The sequence below is a fragment of the Ambystoma mexicanum genome, chromosome 1p, assembly GCF_040938575.1.
Source record: "Ambystoma mexicanum isolate Mex_15411 chromosome 1p, UKY_AmexF1_1, whole genome shotgun sequence".
In the NCBI taxonomy this organism is placed as follows: domain Eukaryota; kingdom Metazoa; phylum Chordata; class Amphibia; order Caudata; family Ambystomatidae; genus Ambystoma; species Ambystoma mexicanum.
Window position 1 is genome coordinate 775,828,465 of NC_090921.1, and position 15,379 is coordinate 775,843,843.

At 41.1% G+C, this 15,379-nt stretch overlaps 1 long non-coding RNA gene across 1 annotated transcript; it reads right to left on the bottom strand.

The window, feature by feature from the left end:
- Positions 1 to 8,340: 8,340 nt before the first annotated feature.
- Positions 8,341 to 10,228, bottom strand: LOC138564876 (uncharacterized). The gene is made up of 4 exons (XR_011300854.1): positions 9,900 to 10,228; positions 9,482 to 9,579; positions 9,290 to 9,386; positions 8,341 to 8,731 (listed from the first exon to the last, which is right to left on the bottom strand). It is a non-coding gene; the product is annotated as an uncharacterized lncRNA (long non-coding RNA).
- Between the last annotated feature and the right edge of the window lie 5,151 nt (positions 10,229 to 15,379).

The following is a 15,379-nucleotide window of genomic DNA, read 5'->3' on the forward strand; positions in this document are numbered from 1 at the left end:
TGCAGAAAACCTAGCTTGTACAGCTATGGCACCACCTCCATGCGACGACACCTCAAATCGAAACACAAGGTAGCAGTACGCAGGGTACTGCCCTTCCAACAATGCAGTAGGTTACTTTCCTCTACAGCATTCTCAGCATCTGCTCCTGCCAACACCAGGGACACTCCTGTAGGGCAGCGGATCCCTAAAGCATCCTTGCAGACCATATGCTGTGCAGCAGACCCTTACCTGTCAAAGGTCATTGTATTGTGCATGTACTGCGACGCAGTACTCTGCAGGGGGGGAAGCAACTGCGAAGTACTTGCAATGGTTCGGTCCGGGAGCATGACGATGACTGCTGCCTACTTACGTGAGGGCCACCCAACATCTTCCTCTCTCTGCACTTCCCCTATCTTATCCCTGTGGGTGGTGCCCCTTCCGTACCCTCCCTTGCCTTCTGTGTCGTGTGTTACAAGACCAAAAGTGAATCTTCCCACTCATAACAAAGGGAGAACTCTCGATTGGGTAGCTGACTACAATTGCCAGGCTTCCATTACCATCATCTCTCCTCAGCTACGGTCTGATCACTACCTCCTATCCTTCTCACTCGAGCCTTAACACCAACTCCTCTTAAGAACCCTTTGGCCCCCGCCATTCCCACCAGAAACAAAAGCAACATCACGCCCAAAAAAGTTGTCCCTCTCTATTTACCCACCTTGAACTCGCTTATGGAGTCCACTGACCCGGTACCCTTGTCGATGAATATAACAAAATAATGACATCAGCACTAGACTCCATCGCCCCTCTCAAACTTAGAAAGAACAAACCAAAGAGGCATCTGAACACCTGGTTCTTCCCATACCTGAAATCACTCAGACTCGAAAAATGAAAAAGTGAACAGATATGGAGACAATCTCCCTCAGATGACAAGATCAAACTTAGCAATAACACCTCCCTCTACAAGAAAGAAATTCTACTAGCCAAGCAAGACTCCTACAACCAGAGAATCACTAAAGCGAACTCGAGCATAAAAGAACTGTTCACTATCCTTAACGAACTGGAAACACCTATCCCAGTCAGCTGCCTGAAAGATAACAATTGGTGCACCAGCATCCAAAATGCACTCTCCAACAAAGTAGGATCCCTCCAGGTTAAGATTGCTAATAAAAAAGAAACCCTCCTTAAACCCTGCAGCCAGCACATCCTCACCCACACAAAAACCCACACAAAAACCTTCACACCGCTTTAGCTTTTCCAAAGTATCCATCTTAGAGGTGGAAAAAGTCATACTCGCCCTTAAACCATCAAACTGCCAAGGTGATCCTTGCCCAACCCAACTCATTAAAGACTCGCCCAGAGAGCTATCACCATTTATCTCGAAGCTTATTAATTCCTCCTTTTCTACAGGTACCATCCCCAACAACCTCAAAGAGTCTTGGGTTCTCCCACTACTCAAAAAGCAAACATTGGACCCTACTATACCTACTAACTACTGACCCATTAGCGCTGTCCCCTTCCGCCTCAAAATCTTAGATAAGATATCTTACCTCCAGATACAGCAATACCTAGAACAAAACCACCTCCTGGGTGTCCGACAGTCTGGCTTCAGACCCCAGCACGGGACTGAAACAGCACTGATCGACCTAAGGGCACAAATTGACACACTTCGAGACAATGGCAAAGCCACCCTACTTCTACTCCTCGACCTATCAGCAGCGTTTGATTTAGTAGACCATAAAATCCTCTGCAATCACCTGTACTCGGCCGCCCACTTCTCGCAAGAAGCGATAGGCTGGATACAATCATTCAACAGGACCATGCAAGTCTTCTCCACCTCAGCGTCTGCAGACCCCATTCCCATTCCCTGCAGGGTGCCCCAGGGTTCTTGTGTCTCCCCCACCTTGTACAACATATTCACAAAGCCCCTTTTCGATGATCTCGATGGTCTCGCTATCACCTATACCGATGATACCCAGATCCTCATATCGCTGACGGGAGATTATGACAAGGATTCAGCCTTGGTGAATAGAGTGTACCTCATCATCCAGGCATGGATGGCCTCTCACGGTCTATGCCTGAATGATGACAAGAATGAACTCATAATCCTTGGAACCACTCCTAATATCAACAAACTTGGCCTTAACTATACAAGCTTCATCATTGACGGTAACGCCATTAATGTAACCAAAGAAGTCAAAACTTTAGGTTTTTACCTAGACGCCACCCTCTCCTTCAATAGACAGGTCGATTCCATGGCCTCCTCTACCGCCTATACATGTAAACTAATTAGAGCAGCAAAGCCCTTCCTCTCCACCAACAGCTGCATCACTATGGCAAGAGCCCTTATTTTTTCCAAAACTTGATTATTGTAATGCCTTATATCTAGGGACCAACAAACATATCACTAACAAAATCCAGATTCTACAAAACAATGCTCTCAGAGCAGCATTAAGCATCCTCAAAAAAGATCATATCTCTGCCATAAGGAGATCAAATAACTGGCTCACTACCATGGACAAAATCACTCTAAAAGTAGCCACACTCAAACACAAGTACCTTAATAACGCCACCCCACGATACCTCATAGATAGATTCAAGAGACATTGCTCCATCCGCCCCACAAGAATTCCCAATCCCAACCTCCTCACGGTGCCCAGATTTAAACTATCCAAAACCAGAGGAAGCAGCTTCCTGGTGAAAGCCGCCCAGATCTGGAACTCCCTTCCTCCCGCCCTTAGGGCAGACCAAACATACCTACACTTTAGGCACAATTTCATTCACTGGATCAAGGAAAATTACCACTAACATTTATTCAGTGCATCTCACCTGTATATATATATACAGGTGAGATGCACAGGGGATATATATATATATATATATATCCCCCTTTACCCAGTCTTCCCTCCCTGGCCCCCTTTAACTTAGCTTCCTTAGCAACCTACTCCCTGTGCATCTCTTCTGTTTATACATATATATATACAACTGTTCAGCAATGTAACCAACGCTGAAAATGTATATAACTGTACAGCAATCAATGTAACCTAAGCTGAAGATCTTCTTTTGCTCTTCTGCGCCCTAATACCTCTGGGTCTGCCGCACATTATAAATAATAAAACAAACAAACCAAGAAAGATACAGAATAACTGAAAAAGTAAAAAAGAAAAAAAAGCCTCCTTTCAGAGGTCAAAAATTAAATTGCCAATGAAAGGATGCAGGTCGCTGCGCAGCCTACACGCTCCACAGTGCGCAGTAAATAATGGGAGGCGTGGCTCTGTGAAAAACATTTCAGTCAGTTTGGGTAGAAAGGGTTGGCTGTAAAAAGAGGCTTTTTTGTGTTTGTTTGCATTTCAAAGGGTTGAAGTGTGCAACACCTACTAGGAAAATGCTTGCTGTACTTCCAAAAAGGGCAGCAATGCATTTTGGGTAGGTCACAGAAAAACCTGGTTGCCAGAATCAGTAAGATGAACGCCATTTGTGATAAAAATGTTCGTGCTATTAAACATAATATATCCAGTGTGGAAGTGCGACATGGCCACATGTCAGAAAAATGCACAAATTGCCTTCTTGACAATGTGTCTCGCTTTCTCCATTTGCAGACCAAAGCAAAAAGAACGCAGCCACATCTGTGTCTGCGTAATGCGACAAAAAAGTATGTAGGTGTTTGGAAACATACGCATGACCTGGCCAAGTGCCTCCTTCGTCACAAACTGCAGACAAATTCCGGTTAAAATATCCTAAACTTTTCCCTCCACAAGGAAGAATAATAATGTTTGGATGATCGCGCCTCACCAAAGTGGCACAAAGAGGAATCAAAATCGGCCACTTTATTGCACGTACTCCATACCAGTGAACATCCACATGATAGAATCCAAAATGAGCAGCCACTGCACATTGTTTTGCATTCACTTCCAACCAATGTATGTAGCACTCTCCCAAATTCCATACACTCTGCCTCCTGAAACACACAGCCATAATCAAACACTTCAGCATTCCTCCCTACAAATACACCTTCTACCACAGTGTCTACGTACACACACACCACACCCAGAAAACATATTACGCAATCCCTTAGCCTCCACAGTCCCATTTCCATGCCTGCCATTCCCAAAAGTCCTGGATGTGGCATGTGTAATCCTGGAACTAATGCAGTGTCCGAGGACTTATTGTGCTGTGTGTGGGCGTGGGGGAATATATTTTAGCCAGGGTAGGGGATTTCGTCTTTAGTGGTGGCTCTGAAAAGAGCCTTTTTTTGGTGCTTGTAAACACAAACCTTCTTTTGGTTTTTATACGTTTTTTTTTCTCCTCCTCACATTCTTACAATAACCTCTTCAACACATCATTTAGATGGTGAAACAAAATGCCATTTCCAATGGTGGACAAAAAAATGCCATTTGCATCGAAAAGGTTCACACTTCGAGAATCAATGATGTCATTGTTACAGAAGAACATCCCAGCAGCGCACAGAAAATCACACATGCTTCTGTTCATAAGACACCTTCCGACCTCTGGCTGGGGACAAAGTACATTGGGATAGTCCCATACTCTTCTTGGTGGTATGGATGAGGAAACCACCTTGGCGGTGGGAAAAAGCGGCTTCATTGCTTTCATCAACCTCTTTAGTTGATGGAATAAACGTGAACAAGCCACGTAACCCAAATGAAGAGCGCCATAGTACACCACGACAACATCAACAGTTGCGAAAGTGGCCACTTCTCTGCAAAGTGCTAGCATAATGCTGAAACTGCAGACATCGGCACTGCACCACAAAGTCTCCACTCCTTCCAAATCAAAATTGCCACTAAAATATATTTCCAGGGTATACCTGTGCAGATCTAGCACAAAGGCATCACCCACAATCAACACTGTGCGTCTCTCCAAGTCTGCCAGTCTCACTACACAGAGTAATGAAAACAAGTATTACCGCCCCTTCCTGTAAAGCACACCCTCAGCACCTGATTGGATAATCCCCCAAAGTCCCATTCCCATGTCCAGCATGCTGAGAAGGGCAGGATGTGGCACGTGCGCTTCCCCAAGTACCGTGAGGGCAGCACCCCAGTAAAGCAGGAGCAGTCCTTCCCTTTGCACTCCTTCATTGGGTACTGTTAAATAGTCACACACGCATCCACCAATCACATCCAAGACCTCTGCATGTAACACTAGCAGTTCTGTACAACACTCCATATGTACCGTTAAACATTCAGAGTGCAAGTGTCGTGTCAGCCCAGTAGAAAGTTCTGTGAAACTATCAAATATTTCTGCATCCAGATTCATCCACATCGGCACCCATCACCACAAAGTACAGGTATACATATTGTTTCTACATTACTTTTACAACTCTGTTATAAGTGCCTCTGAACAGGTTATCTGCCACTGAACCGCCATAACATTCTCAAAAAGCATACTGTAATTTCTTCTATCACATACCATTAAGTGCCACTTCATTGGTATGCGCTTTGAAAGTTTTCATTTATCCATATCAGCCATTGCAATATCCAAACAGGAACTTTCTTATTTCTTTCCGACAATGTTACAAATTCTTTTCCGCACTAACGCATCTCCTACAAAATTCGTAAAAATATCGCACAAAAACAGCACTGAATGTATCCTACCAACCTAAACCAAGTACATACATTGCATTCATAAAAACAGGGTGCCTGCCACTTACATTGCACACTTAACAAAATGTAACATTAGTTAGAAAGGCAAAGAAATGTATGTGTGCATTGACAACAGTACCAATCGTACATGTGGATACATAAATCCAAGAAGTGTAATAATTGCTGTACTCCTGTAGGAAGCATATATGTGCAGAAAAGTTAATGGAATTTCACACACAAACACATTGTCCTTTCCAAGCTGCACACCTTTCCCAACCTTTTTCTCACCCTTCCACAACTAGGACTAATCCATTTGCAAAGTAAATAGTCCTACTCCAATGCACACACTTGCTAAACAGCACGTCATACAGTACCCAAGCTGTACAACTTTCCCAACCTTTTTCTCACCCTTCCACAACTAGGACTAATCCATTTGCAAAGTAAATAGTCCTACTCCAATGCACACACTTGCTAAACGGCACATCATACAGTACACTTACAAAGCAACCACCTACCCCCTGACCAACAATGCTGCTGCTCCCAAATCCTCAATCATATACAAAGCCATCCAATCAAAGACGCACACAAAGTGTTCCTGCCAACACATCCCCCTTACCCTTTCATATAATGCATTCTCCAAATGCAGTCAGTATGCCATCAACAAACAAATGATCTTATGGTCTTCTTTAACAGTTGCAGTAACCACCTCTGTCCTAAAAGCCAGTGGCGTGTCAACTTCAAAATACAACCCAGAGGAAGCCTACTCTCGACAGCCAACAAAGAAAGTGCAATGGTATCGTGGAGGTGCACCTCTTACTAAGACAGTGCAGTGTTCTTGTATATTAAGGTACACAATAGCATCTACCTACTGGTATTTGCTTCATGCTTACTAAGTGCAGCTCAGCAGTTGCTCACTTTGTGTCATCATGTTGCCGGCATTATAGTAACTCCCAAATAGCAATATAACGTTTCCACTGTACAAGAACACACCATTACACAATCACACACCTCTATCTGTATTCCTACCCTCATATTCATCCATTCATGCACAGATGCACACTTATACATCACAAAATGTGCAGACCTACAGTTTTCTTTTTTTCTCCAGCAGCTGCTACAGAATGCCTAGCAAAAAGGAACTTGGTAGAAAACAATGCAAAATAGCCCACTGTGCCTAAAACCATAAAAAGTAGCCATGCACCCCTAGCAGATTTTGTACATAAAGTTGAAAGAGAACAGCTAATACAGGCACAACGGAAAAAAGGCACCTACCAATAAGGAGAATGTAATGCCTCCATCAAAATGTAGAAATGAAAAAAAAGGTACTGAAAAGAGTGCAACTGTCACTACTGGTAATAGAGTATGTGGAAATGCTAATGACACCACAAGGAAGCATTTCAAAAAAGTATTTTTACAAAACATGTTCCACCACAGAGTCTTTCAGACCCTTATAAGTAGAGAGGAGAAATCACACTCAACCTTTAAACCTTACCGCACGAAAGTAATCCTGGAAACTATTGTAGACAGTGCAATGCTCTTAAAACAAAAAATCTTTCAATTAAATTGAATGAGAATGAAGGCACTAACAAAATTACTCTGTAAACTACCACCACTAGTTAGAAGCAAACGCAATATCAGCATAGATACCTTCACAACATCAATATAGGTCAGTGGAGGCGCACCACAAGCACAGAGGCATACTTCAATGAGAAATCATACAAACAAGAGCAAAGAAAGGAAATTGCCATACAAAGCACTGTACCAGGGTATGAAAAGGTACACAATAGCATAATGGAAGAAGAAACACTGCCTTCAGAAATATCCTCAGCAAAGTTAGATGCCACTGTCTATGGTACTGAACCAATGTGGTGCAGCTTCAAATCGCCTTACACATCAATTTGTAACGGTCGCCACAACTCTATGAAGTTGTTGCAGAAGTTCCTCAAGCACCATGTAAAACTCAGCAACAACAGAAAAAGTACATACTACAAACTGTGAACTCCTGTGCAGTGTGAAAATACACAGGAGAATAAGGACATTCGTTAGCTTCCAAAAGCACCTTCCACCATGTCCAAATGTTAGCAACACACCTTTGTACTGTAAGAAATCTCATTTACAAAGTGTAGTAAGCAAATAGTGCTCACACACAAAACTGCCTGGTCCATTCTAATTTTCCTACACAAGTGGTGTAAATTAGTATGCAAATGTAGCAAGCAATGGTGTATTGCAAATGGCACTAATTGTTTAAAACATTTATTAAAATGGCTTACACCTGTTGTGTACACCAGAAATGCTGCACACAATCCTGGAAACAGTTACAAGGGTTCAGAAATAAGCAGGAATTGGACTATTGTGCTTAAATGGAAAATACACGTTAAATAGACATGTAAATCCACAGGAAGTGGTAATGTACTTACTGCATGTATTGGAAATCAAAAACATACCCATAAATGAAATCTTTCCGATTTCCCACATGTGGAAACATACATGCTCTCTCTGCATTCATGTCATTCAGGAAGAAGTCCCTAACAAACGCTTTCTCTCTGTATGTATACCTAACTTTCATTCCATTCCATTTCAACAGGTGGTACAAAATGCAAAAACCACAACAGGTGGGAAACCCCTACTTCAAGAACATCTTGGGTAATTCATATTATATTACTGAACAGGAAAGATGTCTTGGGAAGAAGAAACCACCTTAGTCTTGTGTTTCTTTAAGAAAAGGTAAGGGATAGGAGGAGAGACTGAAACTGCATTATTTAATTAATCATTATTCAATTTTATTATTTTTACACATAAAATATTCCATAAAATACAATACAATGTAATTTCATTCATCATAATATGTCACAAAATACAAAACACCAATTTCATCAATAAGACCCATATTCCTACAAATAAAGGTCTGTGTAAATTTGTTTATAAAGAGTCTTCCCAATTTACTAATTTCTTAAATGTGAGTATTACTCTTGCTGTGGGTTCACACGCAATAATTATCAACTATAGGTGTCCTAACTTTTAAAGCTATCTCATAGGACTTCCCTTAATTAATAGTTTTGACCATGACCACATCTAGTTACTTCTTTCCTGATGTAGTTCAGCGTCTTCCTCAGGATTTGTGAACTTTAAGCCAATATATTCAGATAGTTTTCGTACTGAAACAACAATAAAAATTAAAACAAACTGTTAAAATTTAACAATTAAAAAACACAGTAAAAACAATGCAGTTACTTATCTCCCCTCCAGTAAACCTCTACCAGGAACAACATCTTGGTTTACTGTTCCTGCTAGGATTCTTATGGGTAAATACTCCAAGGCTAACATTATCTTTGACTTTATTTTCAAAGTTAGAGTGTATAGGAAGACATTAATCAATCAAGGCCCTTGAGCACATAGGTGTATGGCTAACACCACCAACAGGTGATCTACCCAAATCATGAGCAACACAACATGGCATGGCATCAATCTGCATATACAACCCATCCCGCCTCTATCTAAGCTGGATGTACCGTATAGGTAGGCAACAATGGCCTCCAAGATCAAAAAGGGAGAGCCTTCATTGTTCCACAAAGTTTCTGTTAAGCGTGATTCTCAAATTTCTTATCTTCAAAAATTGCAAGTCTAAATAGAAGCGGCAATGGCAAGTTTATTAGCTGCTTAAGTCTCTATTCACTAAATGCAAGCGAATACTTAAACGAAAAACACTTATTTACCTATGCACTTCTTTGTTTTTAATCGTCAGAATTCGGTTGGCAAAAAACTGTGCTTTTCATCTTTTCCTCTTGTTCTAATGGTTACACTGCACTGTGTCTAAATAGAAACAGCAATGGCAAGTATGTAAAACTGCTTAAGTCTACATAAGATAAATACAAACAAACGAATGCTAAAGGCATACACTTATTTACCTGTGCGCTTCTTTATTTTTTAAGCGTCACAAACCCGTGGTCCAAAAAGTATGCCTTCAGTTTTCTCGTCTTTTTCTAATAATGCCACTGCACTGGGTCTAAAATAGAAACGGCAACGGCATGTTTGGCAGCTGCTTTTGGTCTGCATTAAATGAATGCAGATGAATAATAAAGGCAAACCCATATTTATCTATGCGCTTCTTTGTCTGTACACATCATGAGTCTAATCCGAAAGTTTGCTTTCCGTCTTTTATTAAAGGTGACACTATGCTAAGTCTGTTTATGGTTCTCTAAGTGCTTTCATCACGGAAAAATTCCATACTGAATTAAAGGGAAAGAAAAACAAGGAAAATGTAATCCTACATCTATTCTGTAACCACCTAGGAGTTTCTAACCCTGTTCACTAATGGCATCTTACCTTCGCCAGTTTCACCATTGTGCGCGATTGCTCGTCTTCTCTGGGATACAATGTTTCTCCGGGCCAAACTGTTCCAACTCTGCAGTTCGCGGCCGCTTTTCCTCCGCCGCCATTTAAATGTGCTTGTGTTCAAAGGGTCTAGGAACACAAACAACATGCTAAGCCGTTTCGTGAATAACGGCCATCAAGGAAGGACTAAGCCGTTGTGTATACAACGGCCATCAAAAATGACTAATAAACTAAATGGGCATAGAAAGGGGGCTAGTCTAGATCTAATTGAAGCTAGCCCTAAAGGTAGGACTTGGCCACACTAATAAACCAATAGATGGACATAAACAGAGGGCTAGTCTCAATCAAGTTGAGGCTAGCCCTTAATAAACTTGGCCATTGTATGTGACGGCCATAAAAGGAAGTCTTTCTGTCATTGGAGAAGATGGAAGGGGAGACATAGAAAAGGGACTAACCTAAGTCTGCCGAATCGGGTACTAGACCCAAAAGATCTTAGATAGCTCAACTCAGCTGCAAGGGGACTCAAGGGTAGCACAATATTTATGTCCTCATTTGTATAATTAATCTCTGACGTCTTAAACCAAAAAAGGGGGATTTGTTTACTAAATCTCTAAACATCATACTCTGTTATAATTAATAACATGAGTATGGAAGAGGCCAAAACAAGATGGTTATCTAATACATAGGTTCCACTCTTCTTGTAAGTTAAGCCCATTAATATAGTTCTGGGTGTGATAAAGCCACTATTGTTCTCTCTGCGATAATCTTTTAACCACATTCGCCGAGTCTATACCTACAATTTTCTCTATCGCCCACCACCGTAGATCTTCACAAACATGGCCCAATTCAACAAAATGTGCGGCCAAGGGAGCAGTCAATTGTTTATTTCAAATTTTTGACTTATGTTCACTGATTCTGAACTTAACTGCCCGAGAGGTTTTGCCAATGTACGTTTTCTCACAGGGACATGTGATAGCATAAATGATTTTGTTACTCTTACATGTGGTGTGGTTCCTCAGCATCCATTTTCTCTTATTAATGATACTAGTACTAGCCGAAGTAGAGGCAAAATTGCAACAACTTCTGCAAGGGTAATGTCCCAAAATTGGTGCCATCCACCATGTGGTGGTAAGTTTGGGTTGAGCATCTTGTATCATACTCCTATCTGCTTTGGATATCCAATCCTTTATGTTTTCACCTTTTTTAAAGGCATACACGGGTTTAGCCAAAGTGGGAATATTCAATTGCAGTAGGTACCAATGATTGGCTATAATTTTCTTTATTTTACTGTGTTGGGTGTTATACGTCAATGCACATACCAATCGATCCTTAGAGGATTTTATTTTAGTGTCTCTTGCCAATAGTGTATCTCGATGTTGATGCCTTGTTCTTTTTTTGGAATTTTTCAGTAATTTACTGGGGTAACCCCTGTTTTCTACGTGTTCTTCTATGATGTTGGATTGGTTGACAAAATCATCCAACTTGGAACAGTTACGACGGGCCCTCAAAAATTGCCCATACGGGATGTTGGATTTGAGGGCTTGAGAATGGAAACTTTTGTGATGCAGAATCGTATTCCTATTGGAATATTTTCTATAAAGATCCACCAATAGAACACCTTCTTCCTCTTTCATAAGTAAATCCAAAAATGGGATCTCTTTACAGTTTGCCTCCATAGTAAATTTCAAATTCGGATTTAATAGATTCATCCAGTCAAAAAAGGCATGATGATCACCTTGGGTACCATCCCAAATTATTAAGATGTGATCTATATATCTCTTATAAAACTTGATTGCCTTTTTGAATGGATTGCTATCAACCAGTATGTTGCTTTCCTCAAAGTCCAACATATATAGTGTTTATTTATTTATTTATTTTAATTTTTGTAACGCGCCAACATGCCCATAGGCCTCAGGGCGCACACAAAGACAAGACAAGGACAGACATGCACATGAGGCAGAAGAGGAGGGCAGAATCAATGAGTTATTCCAGAATCAATGAGTTATTCCAGGTTGAGAGTTTTTATAGCACGTTTGAATAGAGTATAGCTCTGGATCTGCCGTATCCGGGCTGGTAGTGCGTTCCAAAGAAGGGGGCCCTGCGCATTAAGAGTCGTGCCTCCAAATGTGGCTGTCCTAAATTTGGGGTGCTTGAGGACGACTGCAGTGGATGAGCGAAGATTTCTCTCATTAGGCTTGGTACTAATACGGGCTGACAGGTATGTCGGACTGCTGAGACTAAGGCATTTGTGGGTCGTAGTAAGCACCTTGTGTGTTATACGATGTTTGACCGGAAGCCAATGAAGTTTTTTTCTAAATGTGGAGATGTGTGTTTGACGAGATTGGTTAAAAATATTGCGCACAGCGTTATTCTGAGCCACTTGTAGTGATTGAATATTGGAGGCTGTAGTGCCAGCTAGAAGTCTATTACAATAGTCTAATCTAGAATTATTCAGTGGCGTGGACAAGGGGGCACAGTTCTCTTCTGAGATGAATGGGCGGATGTATCCTATTCCCTTGTTTATGAGGACGCAGCTAGACTTAATGCTGGAAACATGGGACTTCATGGAAAGTTCTTCGTCCCGAACAACTCCTAGGGTCTTGACTTTCTTTTGGACGGTGATAATATTATCTGCGATAGGGAAACTGGCATAGTTGGAATCAAGTTTAGTCTGAGTATTTTTAGATGACACAATAAGGAGTTCGTTTTTTTTGTCATTAAGAGCAAGGGAGTTGCAGGCCATCCAGTCCTGTATGGCTTTGTATATTTTATTGATGGTTTCAACGTCACTGCTATAAGAGCCACTCAGCTGTATGACTACCTGAGTATCGTTAGTGTAGTTTGTGTATTGCACTCCTCATTTGCTTAGGAGATCAAGAAGGGAACGGATGTATAAATTAAAAAGCAAAGGCGACAGACAGGAGCCCTAGGGAACTCTGCATGTCTGAGATATGGGGGAAGATTGATTGTTGCCTGCACAGACCCTAACCATTCTGGGATCCAGAAAGGAGGCTATCCATCTAGATGCTGTTACGGAGCAGTTGGCGACCTCTCCAAGCCTTGACACCAGTAAGCTGTGATCATCTAGGTCAAAGGCTGCAGAGAGATCCAATAGCATAAGCAATGCAGCTTGATTTTTATCAGCTATGCTAGCTAGGGTGGATTTGAGATCTAGCATAGCTGTCTCAGTCCCATGACGAGCTCTATAACCTGACTGACGGTTACCCAGAATGTTATGTTTTTCAACATGGGCCTGTAACTGCAGGTAAGCAAGTTTATCTAGTATCTTGAGGATAAAGGGCACGTTTGTTATGGGCCTATAGTTGTCGTTGTTAGTAGGATCAAGGTTTTCCTTTTTTAATAACGGTATAATCCATGTCGATTTTAACTGGTCCGGCACCAGACCCTCGTCAAAGGAAAGATTTACCAGTTTGGTAATCCATGGAACCAATGTTTCCGAGGACTCCTTAAGAATATTTGTGAGACAGTCATCTGCGGGACAAGAAGTGGCTTTGAGGTCTTGTATGACCTTGGAGACTTCGTCTTCAGTGTAATGCGTAAATGAGAATTGAGGGATGGTGTTTTCGAGTATGTTGGAAGGATTGGAGTCAGTAGTGGTTTGCGTTGGTGCTACGTTCCTAAGGGCTTTCTTGATTTTATCTTTGTGATAGTCAATCTTGGATAGAAAGGCATCATGAATGCCCTGACACCACTTATCATCCTTAATGATGTTATTAGTGGGTGAAGGCTGATTTTGAAACTCAGCTAGGATTTTAAAAAGCTCACTAGTGTTGGATAGTGTTGCATAGTTTGGGGTGAAGGCCGCCCCCATCGCCTTGTGCTTAATTTGCATGAAATAAGAACTCTTAATCAGAACTTTTTCTTTATCTGTTCTTTGTTCCAAAAATCTTTTCATCACTCTGAGTGAGTCTAACTGTGGAATGTTAGAGTATAAAGACTCTACATCTAGAGTGATTAATACATCCCAATCTTTGTTAAATGGTAAATAGTCTATTTCACTGATTACATCAGTAGAATCAGCTAAATAAGTTGGAGTCTGTTTGGCCGAAGGTTTCAGAAAATAGTCTATGTATTGCCCAATCGGTTCCAGGACAGACCCACATAGAGATACTATTGGTCTGCCTGGAGGTACACTGGTACTTTTGTGTATTTTGGGCAACACATAGATGAAAGGAGTTCTTGTTTTTGTGGGAGTCAGAAACCTTAGTTCTTTCTTGTTAAGAATCTCTCCTTCTAAGGCTGCATTGCATTGTCTTTAAATTTCTTTTAGAATAGTATCAGTAGCGTCCCCTCTCAGTTTCACATAAACCTCTTTGTTATTCAATTGTCTCATAATCTCTTGATCATATTTTGAGGCATCCCAAACTACAACTCCTCCCCCTTTATCCGCTTTCTTTATTACTACCGATTTATTGGCTTTTAGACTTTTCAACACTTCCCAATCTTTTTTAGTAAAATTGTAACTGTGATTAGTGTCTCTGTCTTTATCATCATACATAGAAATAAAGTCTTGCACCACTGCCTTTTCGAATGTTGCTGTCTCCCTAGAGATCATTTGGGCAGGGGGAGTAAACGGGAACGGAGGTTTAAAGGGAGTGTTGGATTCGACAGATGGAGTACCCATATTATCGTCTCCGAAAAAATCTTTTAATCTTATTTTCCGAAAGAATGAACGAAGTTCTATTTCTACTTCCATCTCGCTTGGGGTTTTTCATGGGAATAAACGAAAATCCTTTTTCAAGGATGGCAATCTCTTCAAGTGACAAATTTTTGTTGGAAAGATTATACACAGCATGCTTGTCGTCTTGTCTCAAAAAGGTTTTGATTTTGTAATGGTGGTGGACCCAATTGTTGAGGAGGAAAAGGGAGCTCCTGTGGTGGATAAGTCTGCATCTGTCCCTGTGGAGCGAAACCCTCAGGGTAACCAAATGGGGATATTGATGAAAAGAAATTGGGCCAACCCCTTCTTCCTCCACGTGGGTATTCTCTGTTTCTCTGTCTGGCATTATACTGATTTACCCTTCTTTGGAAGCCATCTCGTTCTTCTGAAGAGGCACCTAAAAATGTAACTCATTTAGTTCCCATGGGTGTACCAGATTTCATACTATCGGGATCTTTCCAGTACATGGGACCCTGGTAGTCAGCATTTAAATAAGCGTATGCCGCCTCCTCAGAGAAGCTTTTAAGGTCTTTTATCAGTTTTTCTATCTTCTTAGCGGTAGTAATCTTGATGAATTCATTAGTTTTTTTATTTTTCTGTAGTTACCAGATTTTCTTTTATATTTAGAATGGTAGTATCTAGAGTGAAAGCAAGTTCAGCTTTTTTAATTTCTTCCTCAACAATTAAGCTCTTTTTCAGAGGGGTGTTAATGGCATTCTTATATTCAATGGCATCATGACACATGAATCTAAGAATGCCTTTTCAGGCATCGGGACAAAATGTAGTAGAG